Source organism: Papaver somniferum, chromosome 3, assembly GCF_003573695.1.
Source record: "Papaver somniferum cultivar HN1 chromosome 3, ASM357369v1, whole genome shotgun sequence".
In the NCBI taxonomy this organism is placed as follows: Eukaryota; Viridiplantae; Streptophyta; class Magnoliopsida; order Ranunculales; family Papaveraceae; genus Papaver; species Papaver somniferum.
Window position 1 is genome coordinate 191,741,528 of NC_039360.1, and position 11,247 is coordinate 191,752,774.

The following is an 11,247-nucleotide window of genomic DNA, read 5'->3' on the forward strand; positions in this document are numbered from 1 at the left end:
GCTTTGTGGAAAGAAACTCACAAAAGTTTCCATGAGTCAGAGATGTAATTCTGGCTCCGGTAGTAATGATACAAAGTAAATGTATCTACCTATAATGGGACAAAGATGTAATTCTGACTCATGCCAAAGAGAGTTGCAAATCTTGGTATAAGCATTTTACTGAGAATGATACAAGCGTTGTAATGCAAGTATCATTATTAGTAGTCAACTACAAGAGATATAGGGAGTTTAAAGGGAAACGAACACACTATATTCTTGGAGAAAGTCATGCCCTAGATATCAACATTAATGGCAACAAGAAATTTGCCAAGTCAATACACTTACCCATTTTTTTCTTACATTTATTCAATCGAATTCGTATGGTTAGATCATATATTTTGATCTTAAACTGTTGTCTACATGATAGTTTGACATATATTTCATTAGCTAAAATAAAGAAATTGTTTTTGCGAAGAATTAAATTCATTGTCTGCACTTATGGAATGAAAAGTATATCATTTTCATGAGATTGAAATACTCTAAAGAACATACTCTAAAGAACTTGAGATATACTCAAAAGTACTTGAGTTACATTATGATGAAAAGTATATCATCTTCATGAACGATAACACTTTAAAGTAAATAAGATAGATTTTCTTTTGTTACGTAATAAGGTCACACCACTTATTACACGAAACTCTTAAGGAATTTAAATTAGTTGTTGAACTATTTACTTATAATGTGACTACAAGGATTGGATAATCGGGCGTAGCATTGCTCAAAATTTGTTTTCAAGATAGAACAAAGACGTCACAAAATCTCTACATGTACCTAGCGATAATCACACCTTGTTAAATTCCAAAGAAACATATGCAAGTGAATATCATGTGGAAACTCACAATGATGATAATGTAATTGATTGCATGTTTATAGCCTCTAATGTATTTGGAAGGAAACATACTTTAGAGAAATTAATGAGTCAATCTAGTGAAATGTAAATCACTATAGTGGCCTTAAAATTGAGTTTTTCTCTCTCCTAGTTTGCTCTGGCGATTTTTTTTCTTCTTTTTATCTAGGGTTTCTTTTTTTTACGTTTCTCCATTGCTTTGTTCATATTTGGATGATCGGCAATGGGTGATAACCATGCTACGAGTTCAAGGACCGCAGCTAATATGTCTGCATCTTTTGCCGACATGGTTAAAGGTAAAAAAACGATGAATCCTACCACTATTGATATTGGCAGTCTGTCAAACCCCATTTTTCAAGATGATAAACCCTCCATGGAACTTCCTTTAGATTTTTTTCAAGAGGGGTGTGGGGCCTGGAGTTTCAGTCTTATTAGACTGGATTTTAGGGCTAAAAGTTTTATCGATGTTAAAAGATCTTTGGAAGAACAATGGAATTTTGGTCCGGGAAAGGTCAGGTTCACGCCTATGAACAAGGGTTTTTTCATTATAAATTTTTCAACTGAAGAGGATAAACTCAAAGTCCGTGAAAAAACTTGGAAACTAGATCAACAAGAGTTACGACTTCAAGTTTGGTTTTCATGGTTTGATCCGGACAAGGAAAGCTCATCCCATGTTGCTGTTTGGGTCAATTTTTCTGGCTTATATGTGGAATTATGGACGGAAAAAGTTTTTCTATCTCTTGGAAAAAATCTGGGTACTCCTATTTTGGTAGACAAGAAGACGTTGAATCATGAATACGGATGTTATGCAGCTGTGTTAGTTGATATTGATTTCGCAAAGAAAGTACCAGATTCCATTCATGTAACAGTGGATGAAAGAAGTTTCTATCAGTTTGTAGAACTTCAAAAAATTCCTAAATTTTGCTCATGTTGCAAAATTGTTGGACATGTTGAATCTGAATGTAGGAGGAAAACTAAAAAGAATCCTTCGGTTAATCCTATAAAGAGTAGTCAAAAGTGGCAGCCAGTTAAAGATAAGATGATGCAAGGAGCTACTACTGTGCCTGGAGATAATCCGAGTATGGTTGATAATAATTCAGTTCTATTGATTTTTATTGGTGGTGGGGTGGATTTTACTGCCTCTATAGCTAACAACAATTCTCAAAACACATAATGGAAGTTGGTTAGTGGAAAGACAAAGAAGAGCACTCTTGTGGATGAGTTACTAACGACTGAAGTTGTTATGCACCAAAATAAATTTGATATCCTTGAGTGTGAGTTAGGTCTGGATACCAAAGACACTGCTAGTCATGTGATCATTGAGAAAGAGGAAGACAGTGAGATGGAACAACTTTTAAATGATGGAGCTGTGGACGCTGATATTTTGGCAAGTTGGGAAGCAAAAAGAATAGTTCGAAGGGCTGCAAAAGTTCTTGTTGAGCGTAATTTACAGTCTGACCTAGTTGATAATGGTCGGGATTTTTTAGAGAGCAAAGATGCGGAATGATCTGAAAGTGTTTTGGTGGAGGATAAGTCTAGGCCGAGTCCTAGTTTGAAGAATACAGAGCCGAACAAGGTAATTGGGCCTTCAACAAGCTCTATGGAACAGGATTTAGAAAAGGAAAAACGTGAAAAAAATTTGGAGCAACGAGGTTTTTCTTTACACGCCAAGGCAAGCATTAGAGGAAGATCTCCGGGTAGGTCTGGAATACAGCTGCGCACAATGTTATGCGGCAACAACATAAAGCTTTGAGTACTAATATGGAGCATACAAGACATAACAGTGACCATGAAGGTGAAAAAATTGGGCATTTACACAAGCCCAACAACAATCTTGTTACGGACAGTGATGCTGGGTCTGTGGAAATTCTTTTATCTAAAGAGGATCATGAGGTTCTTCTTACAATAACAAAATTTGATATTCAACAGAAGTTTCTGAAAGATTTATCTTTTCGAAAGGAGTATTGCAAGGAAATACAAGATCAATCAACTCCAAAGAGGAAAAATAAGAACAAAGGAGGAGGTGGAGGCACTTAAAATCCTTTTCTCTTTCTTTTTGTTAGTTTTTTGAGTTTTAGGAGATTATTTTTGTTAGCTATTTTGTTGTTCTTTTTTCTCCCCTTTGGTATATGGGGGTGGGGAGGCCTTGTGCCTCTCTTTTTGTGATTCTTGTAATTACGTTTTCTTGCTTAATAAGCCATTTTTACCTAGCAAAAATAAAAATAAATCACTATAGTGTTTGGATTATTGAACCCATATTGATTCCGATGATGAAATGTTGGGAATTGACTCATATAGACTTTGACATAACCATAAAGGCACTTTGGTTGTGACATGATGTTTTGTTTTGAAAGGACTCATACGGACATCACTGTGTTTGAGTGGACGAGACAACGGAATTTTTTTTTGACAGAATGCGAAGTAACAACATATCTCTCAATAAGTGTTTTCTAAAGTACTAGATGCACAACCCCCTTACCTCTCCCATTATGCTTTTAAGTAAGAGAGCATATCACTCATTTTACAAAGTCATTCTTTACTAAAAAATATTGAGACCATCCTAAGATGCAAATGGTAAACAACCCATTCTTTCAAAATAAACAAGGTGATATTTGTGAACATATCCATGCAGAATGCAGACCATTCAAGTGATTTATGGCTCTGGTGGATGATTCGAAATGTTGAATTAATTATTGTTCACAAGAAATTATGCGTTTTTGAAATAATCCTAGCACTTATTATATAATTTAAGGGCTCACCGACCTTGTCAATGCTAGATATTTAAATCAAAAGGACTTGATGAATATTGCATGTTTAATAGGATCAGTTTAGAACATCCTCACCCCATGGTCCCGCAGAGGCTACCATCAAAGGTTACAGATGGTATCTAAGGATAGGTTATGCATAACAACCTTCCTATAAATTCTTCGGAGATATGCAATATTACACGCGTATTCACTTATTCATTTTAGAATCCACAATTAGTCAATTATCTGCATTTGAAACCTTTAGCAGGCAATCTCTTATCCGTTATATTTACGGATCGTCACTTTGATGAGACTGTCTTCCCGTCGCTTGGGGGAGATAAGAAAAGGGATTTCCTAAAGGAACGACTAGAATTGTCGTGGTGTGTTCCCACTTTGTCTCATATTGATAATAATCGATTTTCAGAAAGTACACTGATATCGGTAATGTGACAAGATCATACATACCAGCTGCAAATATGCCTGCAAGGTTAGAAATCCTCAGTATGGGGTACACCATAAACTAAGGTGTTGCAACTACAATTGGTGGAAGTGTAGTTAAGGTCGTGGATCCATAAAGGAAGATGGAGATGCCACTAGGTTCGATCAATGTTCACCTAGAAAGGAAGTAGATGAGTAAGGCACAACCTAATTTGTATCATTAATAAAATCATCTCATTCGATTGTCTCTGACTATGTCCATGAATCAATACTATAGGACGCTCCAAAGTTTAATGATTTCAGAGAACAATGGCATCCCAAGTGGATTATGAGAACACACACGAGTCAATAAAAAGATCGTGCGAGGATATTAATGATTATTATTTTCGTATACAGTTGGTAAAGGAAATTGAGCACGATGAGATCGAACCACTCTTCTTATTGTTTGAATATCAACAATAAAGAGCATATCTGGCCTACACAATCCAGGTAGAATTTGATTATTTGACGAATATATATGTATTTGGTGTGGTAGTGCTAACCAACCAAGTGTAAAGCCTGTGGACATACATGGTTATTTGTCACAAAGCGCAGTGAGAATAATGAAGTCGTAATGGTATAAAGACTCTCCTTGTGGCGCGAGGTATCTCACAAATCCCTAGAATTGTTTAATTTATAGCATTTTGCTACTTAGTTAGCTTGGTAGTTTCAAAAGGACTTGAAATGCAGCATATGTATGTGGTTGTTACGTATCTCTGAAAGCATCAAGAGATAGAAGATATTTACAAAAGTACTTGATAGTATTTTGTTGCCCAAATCAAGTGACTCTAAACCACTGAGTGCGTTAACAGTTAGATAGAACGCTCACTTATAGATTAAAGCAATCAGGCGGATGTGGTATACCCGTCTAAGTGACTATTTGATTAGGAGGGAATAGACAAGTAAGTTATTTTTCCTTGCGTATTCACAAGAAAGTTCCTGATTTCGAATTGTAGCTATCTATGTCGATGGTACAGACATGATGGGTACTCTTGATATAATAAGAGACCTTAAAAGATATTTGAAATCCGAATTTGAGATGAAAAATCTGGGAAAAGCTCGACCGAATACTGAGCTTGTGGTATATTATCCCACCAGTTTGCATTTGTCTAAAGTTGTCATGCAATTTAACAAACACATGCATCCTGATAGCACTCTCATGATTAGTCGTGGTTCAAATGTAAGTAAGTATCCATTTCATCTAAATGAAGATGACGAAGATGTGTTGAGAGATGAAATTCCCATATATGAGTACAATAGACGCATTGTTGTACTTAATATGATAATGTACTCGATTAAATTTTACATCCTCGGAGAAATGGTTAGCTAGATATAGCTCAGCGCCAACGCAACGTCATTGGAATGGTATATTAAATGTAATCATGTACTTAAAAGTAACAATTGACATAAATTTGTTTTATCCCTGCAAAGACACTAAAAGGAATGCTAATGAAATTGCAATCCAAAAGTTGTTGATTATGAAAGAACAATAATCTCTTCTGCGACGAAAGTAATCAAGGGGAGATATGGTAGACTATTTTCTAAGTCATTACCGAAATTCAGTTTCGAAAAGTACATGACTAAAGGAACTGTCTGGAAAAACTCTGAAAGTAATCAGGAGGAGATGCCGACATCAGGGGGAGGATCCAAGGATATGATGTCGACATATTTTACTTCGAAATTGAAGTTGTGTTGTACTTTTTTCCCTTCGATCGAGAATAGTTTTTCCTAAAGGGTTTTGTTACTCGACAAGGTTTCTAGCGAGACAACACTAAAAACATCAAGTTTGTTGAACGTTGAAGACATAGAGACCGCGTTGATATTATTGAAAATATCTGAATCAAAGAAATGAAACGCGATATTCTCTTAAGCAACGTAACTTCCAGAATCAACAACATGGTCTTATAAACATTCAAGTCACCAAAGTAAAGTGTGATAAACTCCATTTGAATGCATTAGACTAATGAAAATTATCTGACATCGGGGGGGAGCATCTAATGGTGTGTTGAACTATTTTCCTTCACCGAGGTTGCTTTTTCCCACAGGGTTTTGTTACTCGGCAAGGTTTTTAATGAGACAACAACAAACACCGAGAATATAATTTCCAAACTAAGGTTATTGTCTTTCCCACGAGGATTGTCTGCCTTAAGAGTTGTGAAGCAACTAGTCAACGTCGACGGAGCAAAGTGATCATCTGTAACGGATTATCTTTACTTGCATCTTTCACGTTGTACTCTTTTCCCTTCGTCAAGATTTTATCCCACTGTGTTTTCCTTGTCAAGGTTTTAATGAGACAACATATTTGAGTCCATGTATGTTCTAAGTTTGCTTAATACTATACTTTTTTTCTTTAGTTCAGGTTTTGTCCCTCTGGGTTTTCCTGAAGAAGTTCTAACGAGGCAATTAACTTAGACTCGTCGATCTTTGAAAATCATATTGCATGTGATGAACTACATGTAAAATACGAGACAACATGTGAAGTACTACATGTGAAGAGTTGTACCATGGTTTTGTCCCACTGGGTTTTTCCTTGTCAAACTTTTAATGAGGCAATTGATTTCGGCACAAGTGATCAAGGAAAGAACGACATTTGAAGAACTACGTTCGAAGCACTATATGTGAAGCACGGCATGTGAAGTTCTGTTGGACCGCACAAGGGGGAGTGTTGTAGAGCCTACGACCCATAGATGTGTGGCCAAACTAGGGTTTGTCTTTCCATGTATGTATATGTTATTGTATCCATGTAATCCTATTACTGCTATGAATAGAAACTCTCTGTCTCTTTACCTTTCCCTATTATTCTACTACAACAACCTTTGCTTTTTTATAAGAAAAGTAAAATCTCAAGTAATACAAATAGGACCTGCAGAGCTGTGTGACTAGCAGTAAAGCCTAGTTTGGTATTGTTGTGAGTTTTACAAAAGCGCTTTTCTGTTGTACTGTGTTGTGCGTTGTTGTGATGTGCTTTAAAAGTAAAGTAGTCAGATGTTTGGTAAACTGTGAAATGTAAAGTGTTGTGGAACCAAAAAACTGTAAATTTTGTTTGGTAAATTATCATGTTGAAGTACTTGTAATGTGGCTAATGACAAAAATAGACATGATTTAACTTTTTTTCTAGTGACATCTATTAGTAATAAAATATTTTTTTTTTATTTTAGATATTATTTAAATAAATATATATATAAAATAATTCTTATTCATATTTTAATCATTTAATTTTTTATTTTAATTTTTAATTTTTACCTTTAAATACATTATTGTTATCATTGTTGTTGTCCAAATATAATAACAAAAATTAATAAAATTTGATTAGTGAAATAATTGTACATAAATAAATATATAAGGTAGATTTTGTCGTTTTAATATAATAACAAGGTTAAAATAGAGAATCAATTAATTAAAATTGAGTGAGTCCTTAACTTCTGTTTTTACTGCTTTTAAAAGCTACTCCTGAATAGATTTTAAAAGTTGGCCTAAAACAAAAGTGCTTTTGGAGAAAAGCGCTTTGAAAAGAGTTATTGTCTTGAAAAGTTTATTACAAGTTGGTTACAGAGTACTTTTATAGGAAAAAACAATCCCAAACGGCGCTTTAAGCTGTGTTTTTTTATAAGAAAAGTAAAATCTCAAGTAATACAAATAAGACCTGCAGAGCTGTGACCAGCAGTCTTAAGTAGAGATTTTGCTCAATCCCGCTTACATAGTTAATATAATATAATGGCTTTGTTAAGTTGGAACCTTTCAAATTCAAGTCGTCTAAATGACTAGTGCAAGAAATAAAACTAGCTAAATTTATCGTGATATTATAAGCTTAATGTTTTTGATCAACTTTCGAAGGACAAATAAAACTGCTTCAAAGTTTCCATTTTTCATGTAATGGAACCCTAGTTTGAATCTTCAAGCGTTAGATCAATTTTGTATGGTTTCACATCTTGTTAGGAGACATTGTAAACGATTTCCAAGGTATGGTTTCTCATCTACTAACCAATGGTTTCCGCTCAAGCGGCTTTTAAGACGTTAGATCAGTTGTGTCCCATATCTAAAACCCAGATATGGAAATCTTGAAACCTTTGGGGACCGTGGTGGGTCCTGAACTGAATGTAAACACTCCCCCGCTGGTTATTCGCATTCAGTCAAAGACTCACCGCGGGTCCCAAAGGGTTCAAGGCTTTAGATGTGTGACATAATTGATGTAACGTTATAGAAGCCGCTTGAGCGAAAAACTATCCTGTAAAGTCATGCGGGATAACACTACTCAAAAAAATATACAAATGCTCGCCAAACTGAGTTGATCCAGTAAAAGTCGTCCAAACTCTAAAGTAATAAAACCTAGGCGATTTTGTAACACATCTGTTCAGGATACTTTGAAGACAAATGCTATCCAGCACGACTTTGTGTGGTAGCTTCTCGCTCAAGCTGCTTTTAAGACGTTAGATCAATTGTGTCTCACATCTAAAACTAGATATGGAAGCCTTGAATCCTTTGGGACCCATGGTGGGTCCTGAACTGAATAACCAATGGGAGAGCGAATCCGACCGTTTATTTGATGATCCAACATCTTATAAGCAGCTGGAGCGGGAATCCATACCGCTAGCATTTGTCTTTTTTCTTCCCTGAAAACAAAGATTGTACCTCAGAGCATCTCCAACATTAGATTGAAAAAATCTATGTGGAGATCATTGTTAGACCTCCATTTGTGGGGGTTTTCATACTTGAGCCTAAATAAAACCGTATGTCTTAAATTTATCTCTAGTAATTAAGGTTGTACCCTGTATTTTAGATTGAGAATTTAGGCTAAGGCCCCACCCATGGGTTACCCATAATATCAAGCCATTAATTAAAACAAATTTAAATCCAGACCCCAAATCATTAAAAGGCATTCATACTCTTATGTATATTATGAAGCGTTTATTTTGACAAACCTTAAATTTAAGCCCAAAATTATCAAAATATTCTAAAATGATGTCCCGCCACCAACAATCACCACCTGCGACCACCAACACCACCAAATACCACCAACAACCACCACCTCTAACTACAACCACCGCCGCCCACCATCATCAATCACTACCTACGAAAACCACCACTTCCTACCACCACTAACAACCACCACCCACAACCATAGACGCCCACCACCATAACCACTGGCCACAAACACTTTCGGCCACCGCAGTCGTCGATAACCGTCAATATCGTCGATCATATGCATATGACACGTGTATTCGGAAGTTACATATGCATATGATGCGTGTATCTGGAAGTTACACGTGCATATGCCATGTGTAACTTCTCACCACCAACACATTGATGTGTACTTATCAACATGAAGACAGTTACACGTGCGTATGGCACGTGTATCCGGAAATTACACATGCATATGACACGTGTATCTTGAAGTTATATGTCCATATGGCATGAAACTATTACACATGTGTATCCAGAATTTACACATCCATATGGGATGTGTAGTGAGAAGTTACATATGACACGTGCATCAATAAGTTATACATTAGTTACACATCAAAAAGAAACGCACGAAAAATACTTGTAGTGATTTAATATTCATTTACAATAATTTCTCTGTTTATTGTACACATAAACGAGTTAAAACTCTATATATGTAAAACGAAATACTAAAAACAAGCAATGACATCCTATAATAGTATATATTCACTTCCTTTCATGTCTTCCTCGGTTCCGAAATGCTTACATATATGCAACAAAATAAACATCCATGGGATTAGGTTTGACAAAAAAAAAACAGAATTTTAAAATAATTACAAGGAGAATAACAAAGATCACAGAAATGCACTTGATAACTTACCTTAACATGTGTAATTAGGAGTTACACATGCGTCTATCTAGTGTAACTAGGTGTTAATCATGCATATCTCATGTATAATTAATAGTTACACGTGCATATGACTTGTGTACCTGGTATGTACACTATATAATATTTCAATCACTAACCAAAAGAGCTACTCCAACAACACCGCCACTACCATGATATGATGATACACATACAAAATGCATGTGTAACTAGTGTAATTGCATTTGTACTCGACATGAATACATATATTTTATAGAGGAATTTAAAGGAAATGCGAATATATCGTCTTAACATACTCATTGGTTTACAAAATTACCCCAACTGGCATATATACGGCATGAAAAATAATAAAATCAGTAACATACTAGTAAACTGAACTACACATCCAAAATTTTACATATTCAATTAGGGTGTATGACTAGCACTTACACATCCAGTTAGTACGTGTAACTAGTAGTTACACATACAATTAGGTTGTGTACTCAAAATTTACGAACGCATATGACATGTTGATCGTTGTCGTATGCGTGAAAACTGGGGAAACATCAGTTTCTCAGGATCTTGATCCAAACAAACATATCTCTTTTGCTGATTTAGTGAGGAGGGGAAAAGTCGTTGGTTAAAACAACTATTGATATTAATAACCTTCCTAACCCTAGCGTCAAAGATGGAAAACCATCCATGGAAATCCCTGCGGATTTCTTTCAAGAGGGTTGTGAAGCGTGGAATTTTAGCCTCATTGGTAGACTAGAGTTTAAGGGTTTAAAACTAAGTTTCGCCGAAGTTAAAAAGAGTCTTGAAGATCAATGGAAGCTCGGACCTGGTAGGGTTAGGTTTACGCCTTTAAACAAGGGCTTTTCATTATCAAACTAAATTCTGAAGAAGACAAAACTAGGATTCGGCCTGGAAAGTCATGGTTTGTGGATAAACAATAATTGCGTATACAAGATTGGTTTCCGTGGTTTGATCCTGATAAAACTACGTACATCCCATGCTACTGTATGGGTTAACTTTCCAGGTTTGTATGTTGAATTGTGGACAGAAAGAATTTTGCTATCTCTGGGCAAGACTCTAGGAACTCCAACTCTTGTTGATAAAAGAACTCTAGCACATGAATATGGCTATTTTGCTGATGTGTTAATTGATATCGATTTTGCGAAGGGTGTACCTGAATTCATTAACGTAATTGTGGAGTTTTAATCAATATTTGGAAATCCAAAAATCACCAAAGTTCTATTCTCATTGAAGTATCATTGGTCATGTTCTTACTGAATGCAAGGCAGTCCAAAAAAATTCTTAATGGTAAGGAG